The sequence below is a fragment of the Sarcophilus harrisii genome, chromosome 3 (genome assembly GCF_902635505.1).
Source record: "Sarcophilus harrisii chromosome 3, mSarHar1.11, whole genome shotgun sequence".
Classification (NCBI taxonomy): Eukaryota; Metazoa; Chordata; class Mammalia; order Dasyuromorphia; family Dasyuridae; genus Sarcophilus; species Sarcophilus harrisii.
In genome coordinates this window covers 162,939,699-162,950,894 of record NC_045428.1, presented here as the reverse complement: position 1 = coordinate 162,950,894, position 11,196 = coordinate 162,939,699, and positions in this window count along the sequence as shown.

Genomic DNA, 11,196 nt, shown 5'->3' with positions numbered 1-11,196 from the left:
ATTTTTATCTTTGTAGTATTTCTCTATATCCCCCACTTTTTCTAATACTTACAATACCTTGGTGAAAATTGTTGCAATTGAATACTAGTTGGTTTTCTTGCCTCAAATACAATCTACTCTCCACTCAGTTGTCAAATTGATCTTTTTAAAACTCAGATCTGAACATGTTATCACTCCCATCTCTATTCAATAAATTCCAGTGACTCTCTATTACTGCTGGTATTAAATATAAAATTTTCTATTTGGTTTTTAAGACCTTTATAACCTATCTCCTTCATACTTTTCCATCTTCTTATACCTCCCTTCCATATTCACTGCAATTTAGTGACCCTGATCTACTTACAATTTCTCACACACAGTACACTATAACATCATCTAGTTCTGAACATTTTCACTGGCTTTCTCTCCACTCCCCTTGAACTCTAATCTTTGCTTTCTTGACTTCCTCCAAGTCTCAGCTAAAGGACCACCTTCTACAAGAAGTATTTCATAACCACCCTTAATGCTAGTGACTTCCCTTTGTTGGTTACTTCCAATATATCCTATATATAACTTATTTTTACATAGTAGTTTTCATATTGCTTCCCACATTAGACTATAAGTTCTTCAAGAGCAAGGGCAATTTTTCCATCTTTTTTATATACCCAGTGCTTAGCATAATAGGAATTAATAAAATCTTGCTGACTGATAATATCTGCCTTTTACCTCTTATATGAAGCTTAGGGTCACACAGCTAAGGATTATCTGAGGGTGGATTTGAACTCAGGTCTTCAAGATCCTAGGTCCATTGAATTTCTGGTCTGATACACTGTATATTAATTCTGCCAATGTGATATCATTTTGATCCTGTTTGAATACTAAGGACAACAAGATTGGACGTGATGGAATTGTGGATCTAGGGTTAATGCTTAGAAATAGGTTACTATTCACAGAAAGAACCCTAAGGCATTAGAAGCCATATGAGAAGAGAGGTTGATAGATAAAAAATCAGAAAAATGAGAAAACACAGCAGCCACGAAGAGAGAAGTTAACAGTAAAGACATCAGCAGAACAATGATTTTCCTGTTTCTTAAAAGAGAACAAGAGGACCAGATGCTAAGAACAATGTCTTCAGGTTGACTCAGCCGAGAACACTGGATAAAGCCAGTCTCTGTAATTGCTCCTTGGAACTCATTGGAGGAATTCTATAGCTTCGGGAAACTGATTGGAGAAAACAGAATCCTAGTATGGGAAGAACTGGCTGGGTTTGTCTATATGACTTTTTAGCACCATCTACAGTTTGAATACGGGAAACTCCAAGAACCTAGAGAGCAGATTTGGAGAGTTTTGCAAATCTCTAGCTTAAGGGAACTATTTGACACTTAAATAATTTAACACTCTGGGGGGGGGGGGGAGGGCCCAATCAAAGAAACCTGCATACCTCAGACTTCAAGTTGCCATTTCACTGAAAAAGTGATGTATTTTTTTTTCTTTCTTTCTTTGTCTTGCCCTTTTTTTCTTGGAGGAAATTCATTTTGCATGACTGTATATAAATATATATTATAATATATATATTATAATAGTACATATATAATATATATAATAATAATAAATATATATAATAGATTTTTTTCTTACCTTTTCATTGGTAAGGTAATAGAAAGGGAGGGAGGGAAAGCAGCAGAAGGAGGATGAAAATTTGAGACTAAAAAAAATGGAAAACATTTGTCCTTAAATAAATAAATGGATAAATAAATAGATAAATAAAAGAAAGTGGGAGAGAAAAGGAACGTAATGATGCTTTTTACCACAAAGAGCTTAACATTACTTCTATTTCCAACAGACAAAAAGTGGCAATAAAGAAATATGTTGATAAAATGTCATAGGAGGGATCCACCAAATAATAGAAAAGAAAATTAATTGAAAAAATTCAGTCTTATGAATTTACTATTAAAATATGTTTTGTTGTCTGGATATATCAAAATATATAAGTACTACATGTATAATGTACATCAAATTGCTTATCATCTTAAGGAGAGGGGAGGGAAAGAAGGCAGGGAGAGAATTTAGAATTCAAAATTTTTAAAAAGAATGTAAAATATGTTTTTACACATAACTAGAAAAATAAAATATTTAAAATAAACATATATATGTAAATATGTATATACATATATGTGTATATTTATATCTATCTATAGATAGATATAGGGAGAAAGACGTTGGATTTAGAATCAAAGATTTAAACTCCAATCTTGGTTCTACTATTTTATACCTGGTGACTTAGACAAATCAATTAATCTTTCTTATCTTCAGTTTCCTTATGTATAAAATGAAGAGAGGAAGCAAAGTGGATGAGATGATTTCTGAATTTCCTTTCAGTTCTGTTTCTATGATCCAGTCAGTTACAAATAGAATAGTATATTGGATGAAAACCCTAAGCCAGTTTCTCCAGTTCCACTAATCTTGCTCCATGATGATTGAATTGCAGTAGGATCAGAGGTCCCTGACAATGACCAGATATCAGCTTACTGAGTTTTAGTTTGTACAAACTTCAGGGCTATGAATGAACCAAGACTAATTTGGGGAGTTCTTCATCTGTAAGTGAGGACCAGTTCTTGGGAAGTATCAAGTGCAGCATTCTGCAAGAACTGAATTATTATATTCATTTGCCTGCTCCACAGAAAACTAAAATAGTATTTGTCATATAACTTCATTCTGTGATTGGCAATTTTAAGATGAAGAAATTGAAACTATTTGTAGTCATATGAAAAGATGCTCAAATTACTATTGATCAGAGAAATGCAAATTAAGACAACTCTGAGATACTACAACACACTTATCAGATTGGCTAAGATGATAGGAAAAAATAATGACAAATGTTGGAGGGGATGTGGGAAAACTGGAACACAGATACATTGTTGGTGGAGTTGTGAATGGATCCAACCATTCTGGAGAATGATTTGGAACTATGCTCAAAAAGTTATCAAACTGTGCATACCCTTTGATCCAGCAGTGTTTCTACTGGGCTTATATACCACAAAGATATTAAAGAAGGCAAAGGGACCCATATGTGCAAAAAGGTTTGTGGCAGCCCTGTTTGTAATGGGTAGAAACTAGAAACTGAGTGGATGCCCATCAATTATAGAGCATGGCTGAATAAATTATGGTATACGAACGTTATGGAATATTATTGTTCTGTAAGAAACAACCAGCAAGATAATTTCAGAGAGGTCTGGAGAGACTTACATAAACTGATGCTAAGTGAAATGAGCAGAACCAGGAGATCATTATACCCAGCAACAAGAAGATTATATGATGATCAATTCTGATAGATGTGGCTCTCTTCAACAATGAGATGATTCAAAACAGTTGTAATTATTCAGTGATGAAGAGAGCCATCTACACCCAGAAAGGACTGTAGGAAGTGAGTTTGGACCACAACATAGTATTTTCGCTCTTTCTGTTGATGTTTGCTTGCATTTTGTTTTCTTTCTCAAGTTTTTTCCTCCTTCTTGATCTGATTTTTCTTGTGCAGTAAGATAACTGTATAAATATATATATATACATATATTGGACATATATATATATATATATATATATGTATATGTATTGGACTACCTGCCATCTAGGGGAGGGGATGGGGGAAGAAGGGGATAATCTAGAACAGAAGGCTATGCAAGGGTCAATGTTGAAAAATTACCTATGCATATGTTTTGTAAATAAAAAGCTTTAATAAAAGAAAGGCATTCTGTGTCTGGGGAGGGGAGTACTTTTGAGGTCTAGGAGAGTAGCAGGTTTACATTTTAAAAAATTTATTATAGTTATGCATTGTTTCCTTTTTATTAGTTACTGGCTATATATTGATTCTATTAAAAGAATAAATGCTAGATGAAATATGTTGCATTGTGGTCTCCTTACATGGGGAGGGAGTCTGTGATGGCAAAGTCAGGTGATTAGTGATCATCCAAAATGAGGGTATGTTAGCAAATGTGTGGTGGCTCAACTAAATTCTGGCTGGGTAGATCCACCAAGCCACTCATTAAGCATATACCTAGTGTTAATAATTCCTAAGCACTGAGGATAAACACTTTCCACTCTCAAGGAGCTTAACCAACTCACCCTTGGGAGTGAGTTTCTTCTGCTATAGAGAGAAGCAGAGTTAAAGAGTAGGAGGTCTTTGGTTCACTGGTAACCATAGAGTTTGACTTTCTATTTCTGCCCCAGTGCCATATATAATCCATCATGGTGATCTTGGGCCTCCCCAGTGAGTAGTATTAATACTATCAGGTGGTGAAGAATGAAAGTAACTAAAGGGAATCAAGTACAGTATAGCATAATCGTTTTTTGCTCTTAACAGATCAAGAGCAATTAGCATCTAAACCCTATTAATTCCCCCAGAATATTAGGAAAGAAAGGCAGTTTCACTGCAGAATTCAAACTCTTTTAGGTTAGGAGTTGCTGTCATCTGCTCACGGAATTCTGTACTGGTCCCTCAGAGCAGACAGGTAAACCTTTATCTCAGGATAGGATAGAGATTAGACAAGCCTTTCTCCTTTCCTCCGAAGTCATCCAGCTGTTGCAGGACGATGGGGCCTGGGGATACCATAACAGTGATATTTGGTTCTTTTTCTATCTCCTTATTCCAGCCTCAAGCTCTCATCCTCCTTATCCCAGCCCCTTCCATCAGTTCTACGTTTTTAAACCTGATCCCTTTCAAAATATTCTCAATCAGAGATCTTGTCTAGTCGTTGTTCTTCATTTTGGGGAAATGTCTTGACTTTTACATGAATTGGACTTAAGCAAGGCAGAGCTATAAAATTGTTAATCTCACTCTGTCTTCCAGAGTCATCAAACCCCCCCCAAAAAAGTCAGGACTATGGCCTGGAAAGCAGTGGATGGCTTTGGCAGCTTTGATGTCTGACCAGCTCTAAGTTTTCCACACCACTGATTTCAGTGGGTAACGGTTGTTGTTGTGTGTGTGTGTTTTGGCCAGGCAATTTAAATCAATGGAGAGTCTCATAAATGTTAAGAGGTTAGTAAATTCAAATCTGAGCCCGTCTCACCATCTAGTTGCCCCCATTCCTTGAACCAAAATAAATCTGATTCTCATTGAATTATGATTCTCATTATGGCCACCAATAGGTCCCAGGCCGAGATCCATTTGGTTTGGATTCTGATTGACTCAGATTGAATGTAAATAGCAGTCATTTCTGCTTATGCCAGAAACTTTGAGGGTCTTCCCCTCCTAGATTTATAGATAGGCCTAGGTTGAAAGCAGAGATTCTTTGCTGTAATTATTAGCCTGAATCACTGAATGAATCACTCAGTCAAATTGAGACCTGTTGAAGACCTTAGTTTAAAAAGGCCGGGGTCTCCCATTTCATCCAGGGCCATCTCCAGTCATCCTGATCTATCTCTGGCCACAGGACCCAGATGGCTCTGGGTGAATGAGGCAGGTGACTTTGAACAGCCCTCCCTCACTTAAATCCAACTCATTTGCATGTCATGGAACTCTGAGAAAGAATAAAGGGCAAGCAACACTTCCACAGCACCTGCTTCAGCCACCTTCATGGCTGTTGGAACAAATCGTTCTCATCTGTCCATTATACCCAATGTCTCCATTTCTCTTTAGGTACCATCATCCTTTTAAACATCAAATTCATAATCCTAGAGACATCCTCAACTTTTTTTTTTTGGAGACCATAGTTGAACACAGATCCTCCTGCCTTTAAGATCAGTGCTCTATCCACTACACCACGTAGCAGCCACTGTGTTCTATCTCCTCAGACTTCTGCCAAATTGATACTATAAAAGCATGGGTCCAGTCATGTCTCTCAAGAATCTTCATTGATTACATGTTTCTCTATAAAATACAAACTCTTCTATTTGATGCTTAAAGTCCCTTATAATCTGCCTTCAGTCTGTCTTTTTGGCATTATTTTATATTACTCCTCTTCACAATTATATTTCAGCAAGATTGATCTAATTGCTGTTTTTTTCGGAATTTGGCTTTCCCCCTTCGAACTCTGCTCCCTTGCAGAGGCAGTTTCTCATGCCTAGAATGCATCCTGACCTCATCTTTTCCTTTTAAGATTTTCTACCACTTTAAGGCTTAATTCAGGGGCTATCTTCTACTGGAAGTATTTTGGGATTCCCTTTTTGTTAGTGCTCTTTCTCTCTTCTAATTGTCTTATATCTGGTCTCTGATACTAGCTGTATGACCCAGATCAAGTCACTTAATTTTGATTTGCCTCAGTTTCCTCATTTTTAATCTGTTTCAGGGTTGCCATAAGGATCAAAGGAGATAATATTTGTAAAGCTCTACAAACCTAAAAGTGCTATATAAATACTAGCTATTATTATTTTTAAAATGGATTTACATGTGGTATTTCTCTGCCTCCCCCAACCCTATCCTAATAGAATTTCTTGATGGTACAGACTGTTAACCATGCTATTTTTATATCTCTCTGGCTAAGTGGTGGTTAACATTTGTTGAATTTATTAACTTAATACATAGAAGTTTTACAATTCAAAAGTTATACTAAAAGCAGCAGTCACCAAAACCATTTGGTATTGGCTAAGAAATAGATTAGTTGATCAGTGGAACAGGTTAGGTTCACAAGACAGAATAGTCAACTATAGCAATTTAGTGTTTGACAAACCCAAAGATCCTCACTTTTGGGATAAGAATTCATTATTTGACAAAAACTTCTGGGATAACTGGAAATTAGTATGGCAGAAATTAGGCATGGACCCACACTTAACACTGTATACCAAGATAAGATCAAAATGGGTCCATGATTTAGACATAAAGAACGAGATTATAAACAAATTGGAGGAACATAGGATAGTTTATCTCTCAGACTTGTGGAAGAGGAAGAAATTTGTGACTAAAGACAAACTAGAGACCATTATTGATCACAAAATAGAAAATTTTGATTACATCAAATTAAAAAGCTTCTGTACAAACAAAACTAATGTAAACAAGATTAGAAGGGAAGCAACAAACTGGGAAAACATCTTCACAGTTAAAGGTTCTGATAAAGGCCTCATTTCCAAAATATAGAGAGAGCTGACTCTAATTTATAAGAAACCAAGCCATTCTCCAATTGATAAATGGTCAAAGGATATGAACAGACAATTTTCAGATGATGAAATTGAAATCATTACCACTCATATGAAAGAGTGTTCCAAATCATTATTAATCAGAGAAATGCAAATTAAGACAACTCTGAGATACCACTACACACCTGTCAGATTGGCTAAGATGACAGGAAAAAATAATGATGATTGCTGGAGGGGATGCGGGAAAACTGGGACACTGATACATTGTTGGTGGAGCTGTGAACGAATCCAACCATTCTGGAGAGCAATCTGGAATTATGCCTAAAAGTTATCAAACTGTGCATACCCTTTGACCCAGCAGTGTTTCTACTGGGCTTATACCCCAAGGAGATACTAAAGAAGGGAAAGGGACCAGTATGTGCCAAAATGTTTGTGGCAGCCCTGTTTGTAGTGGCTAGAAGCTGGAAACTGAGTGGCTGCCCATTAATTGGAGAATGGTTGGGTAAATTGTGGTATATGAATGTTATGGAATATTATTGTTCTGTAAGAAATGACCAGCAAGATGAATACAGAGAAGCTTGGAGAGAATTACATGAACTGATGCTAAGTGAAATGAGCAGAACCAAGAGATCATTATATACGTCAACAACGATACTGTATGAAGATGTAATCTGATGGAAGTGGATTTCTTTGACAAAGAGACCTAATTCAGTTTCAGTTGATCAATGATGGACAGAAGCAGCTACACCCAAAGGGAAAAAAAAAAAAAAACACTGGGAAATGAATGTAAACTCTTTGCATTTTGTTTTTCTTCCGGTTACTTCTACCTTCTGAATCCAATTCTCCCTGTGCAACAAGAAAACTGTTTGGATCTGCACACATACATTGTATCTAGGATATACTAGGACATATTCAAATATATAGGACTGCTTGCCATCTAGGGAGGGTGGAGGGTGGAGGGAAAAATCGGAACAGAAGTGAGTGCAAGGGATAATGTTGTAAAAAAAATTACCCAGGCATGGATTCTGTCAATAAAAAGTTACTATAATAAAAAAAATAAAATAAAATAAAATTAAAATTAAAAAAAAGTTATACTAAAACTTTATATATATATACACACACACATAAGTACATATGTGCATATATATATATATATGTGTGTGTATATAAACATTAGATGCACAAAATCCCAAATGTTCATAGGGACTATTTATATCCTGCCTGTAGCAAAGCATTCCAAGCTCATATTGGTCTGATCAGCCATAGTCAGATGCACTATAACTCAATTCTAATATAGTGATGTCATTTTGGTCTTCTTCAAGAACAAAGAACAACAAGCAATCAAACAACATATTTTTTTTCCTGGACTAAAGACAATAACTTCTTTGAATAATCTTTTTTTTTGAGATAGATGAATTATGCTTTTTCTTTAATAGTGACAAGAATACTTAACAATAAGAATATCATTACTTTTCACCTGAAGGCAGCTAGATGGCTCAGTATTAGGCCTAGAGTCAGGAAGAAGTAGTTCAAATCCAGACTCACATATATACCAAGTATGTGATTCTGGACAAGTACTTTCACCTCTGTTTGCCTTAATCTATTAGAGAATGAAATGGCGAACCATTCCAAGATCTTTGCCAAGAAAACTCCGGCAGTGGAGGTCATGAGGTCACAAAGAATCAGACATGATTGAATAACTGAATATCAACAATAAAGTGTCTTGTTGCAATGTTATCATCCTTGGTTTAAGGATGCATAAACTGCATAAAATTATTGTTGCCATTTAACAGATAATAAAATCCAAGTCCAGGGTTAAGTAGAATGCTCAATGTCCTACAACTTGCAAATGTTGGAAATAATATGTAAACCTAAGTCTTTTAACTTCAAAAGAGGCAGAAATTCCTAAAAAGAAACACATAAAACTAAACACTCATTTTAGAAATGCATATTTAAAATGACAAAGTAGAGGAAAAATGAACATAAAGATCTGCATATTTATTGTGCTAAACATCATCTTTTCTCTTGCATCTCCTACTTCCATTTTTTATATCTACTTAGGTTATGATTATGAATTAGTGGACTCATACAGAAGACATATAATTTCCAATTTTTAATACACAGATAATTTTTTTATAGCTCTGTTTATTATAAGGTGTAATGGAGCCATGTCTTTATTGCCTTTTATCAAAGCCTTACTATTTTTGGTTAATAAGAATGGCTCATTTTTATATGCCACTTTAATTTTGCAAGCATTTATATGAAATGCTTATCTTACTTGTTCCTCTCATTATCTCCTTTGATCCTCACAATAGCCCTGTGAGCAGATGCTATTATTATTTGTAATTTACATATGAGGAAACAGACTCAGAAAGAATAAGTGGCTTGTTCAAAGTCACACAGTAACTGAGGCAGGATTTGAGCCCATACCTTCCTTATAGCAAATTTCATGTTTTCTCCATTATGTCACACTACCTCTCATAATTATTTCATGCAATCTTTGTTCAACTCTCATTTCCCCCTCTTACCTCCTATTTAAACAAAACATTCTTGACATTAGTGACTTTTGATGTAACTTTGGATTAATCAGTGAGAGGAAGTCTGCTATAGTGGAAAACAATAAACTTGGAGTTAGAAGATTTAGGTTTAAATACTTTTTGCCCCTCAACATTTGCAAGTTATGGGACATTGAGCAATCCAATTAACTGGAGGCTCAGTTGTATTATCTGTAAAGTGGGAACAATAAATACTACTTGTATTATTTACCTCACCACATTTTTATGAAAAAATTACTAATTATGTGATTTATTATTATTTGCATTATCTTATCTATAAAATGAGAAACTTAAACCAAATCATCTCTAAAGTTCCTTTTCAGCTCTAAAAATCTATGATATATAAGTGTGAGGAGGATTTTTGGCCTTTTTTTAAAGATGTTCATATTTTTAATTGACTACTTATTAAAATGAAGAAGAGCCTCGTCAGATCTAGGTTGTACTAAACTTCTGAGATCCTTTCTAACTTTGAGGTGTTATCATGCTGATTTTATAATTTCATATTTTGATTGATGATAAAGCTGCATTAAGCTTTATATTTATGTCAACAATCAATCACTGTTTATTAAGTACTTCCTATGTGTCAGATATTTGCTAGATCCTGGGGACACAAAGACAAGACAAAGCAGCCCCTGCCCTCAAAGAGCTTACATTATGTTGGAGGAACAACATGAGTACATATAAGAAAATAAATATATATATAAAAGAACTTCAGGGGTTATTGGCTTAGGGATGAATCAAGAAAGTTCATTTGCAGGAAAAGATGAGCTGAACTTCACATGGAGGTGGAGATAAGTTGTAAAGATAAACGAAAAAGGCATTTTTAGGCATGTGCAAAATGAAAAAAAGTCAAATTTAGTAAGGAAAACAATTGATTTTGACCCTTCCCATTTTCTAGGAAAAACAAAAAAAGAAAAGAAGTAAAATATTCCACATTTCGCTTAAAATCTGTTTTTATCTTTGCATGTTTCTAAACATAATCCCAGAGCAGTACAAAATAGTAAATCATTGTCATATAGGCTAATTTCTCAAAATTTAGATTAATGCTTCTAATTTTCCTCTGATTCCTCTTTATGGTGAGGAGATGATACTAGTTGATTTCTCAAAGACTATTCTAGCATAAAACAAACTCTTCCAGGTCCTACTGGTCCAAGTGTATGAAATCCCTGGACAACTGAGTCAACAACAGGATATGATGGACCTGTCAACCATTCAATCTATAAACATTTATTAAGCTTTGTGCCAACACTTTCTAAATTCTTGGGACCGTTAATGTAGTTTTTTGGCAGTGTATACAAGTAGTTATTGTAATAGATGGAAATTTATGGTAAATGATTGAGTCATACAAATAACACTTTTTATACCTTACCTCCTGATCCACTATTGACCTCCCATGGTTTCCTATGTTGCATTTTGCCTCTTTAAAGAAATACTTATATCAAACATTCTTGGTCCTTTTGGTTCACATTTGTTTGGCTCTCAATTTGAACAGTCTCTCTTCCCAAGAGGGCATTGTCCTTTTCCTGGAACAGTACACTATAATCTTTGCCAATTGTTAACCTTTCCCTGATGCTATCAAAATAGAAATGCTTTGAAT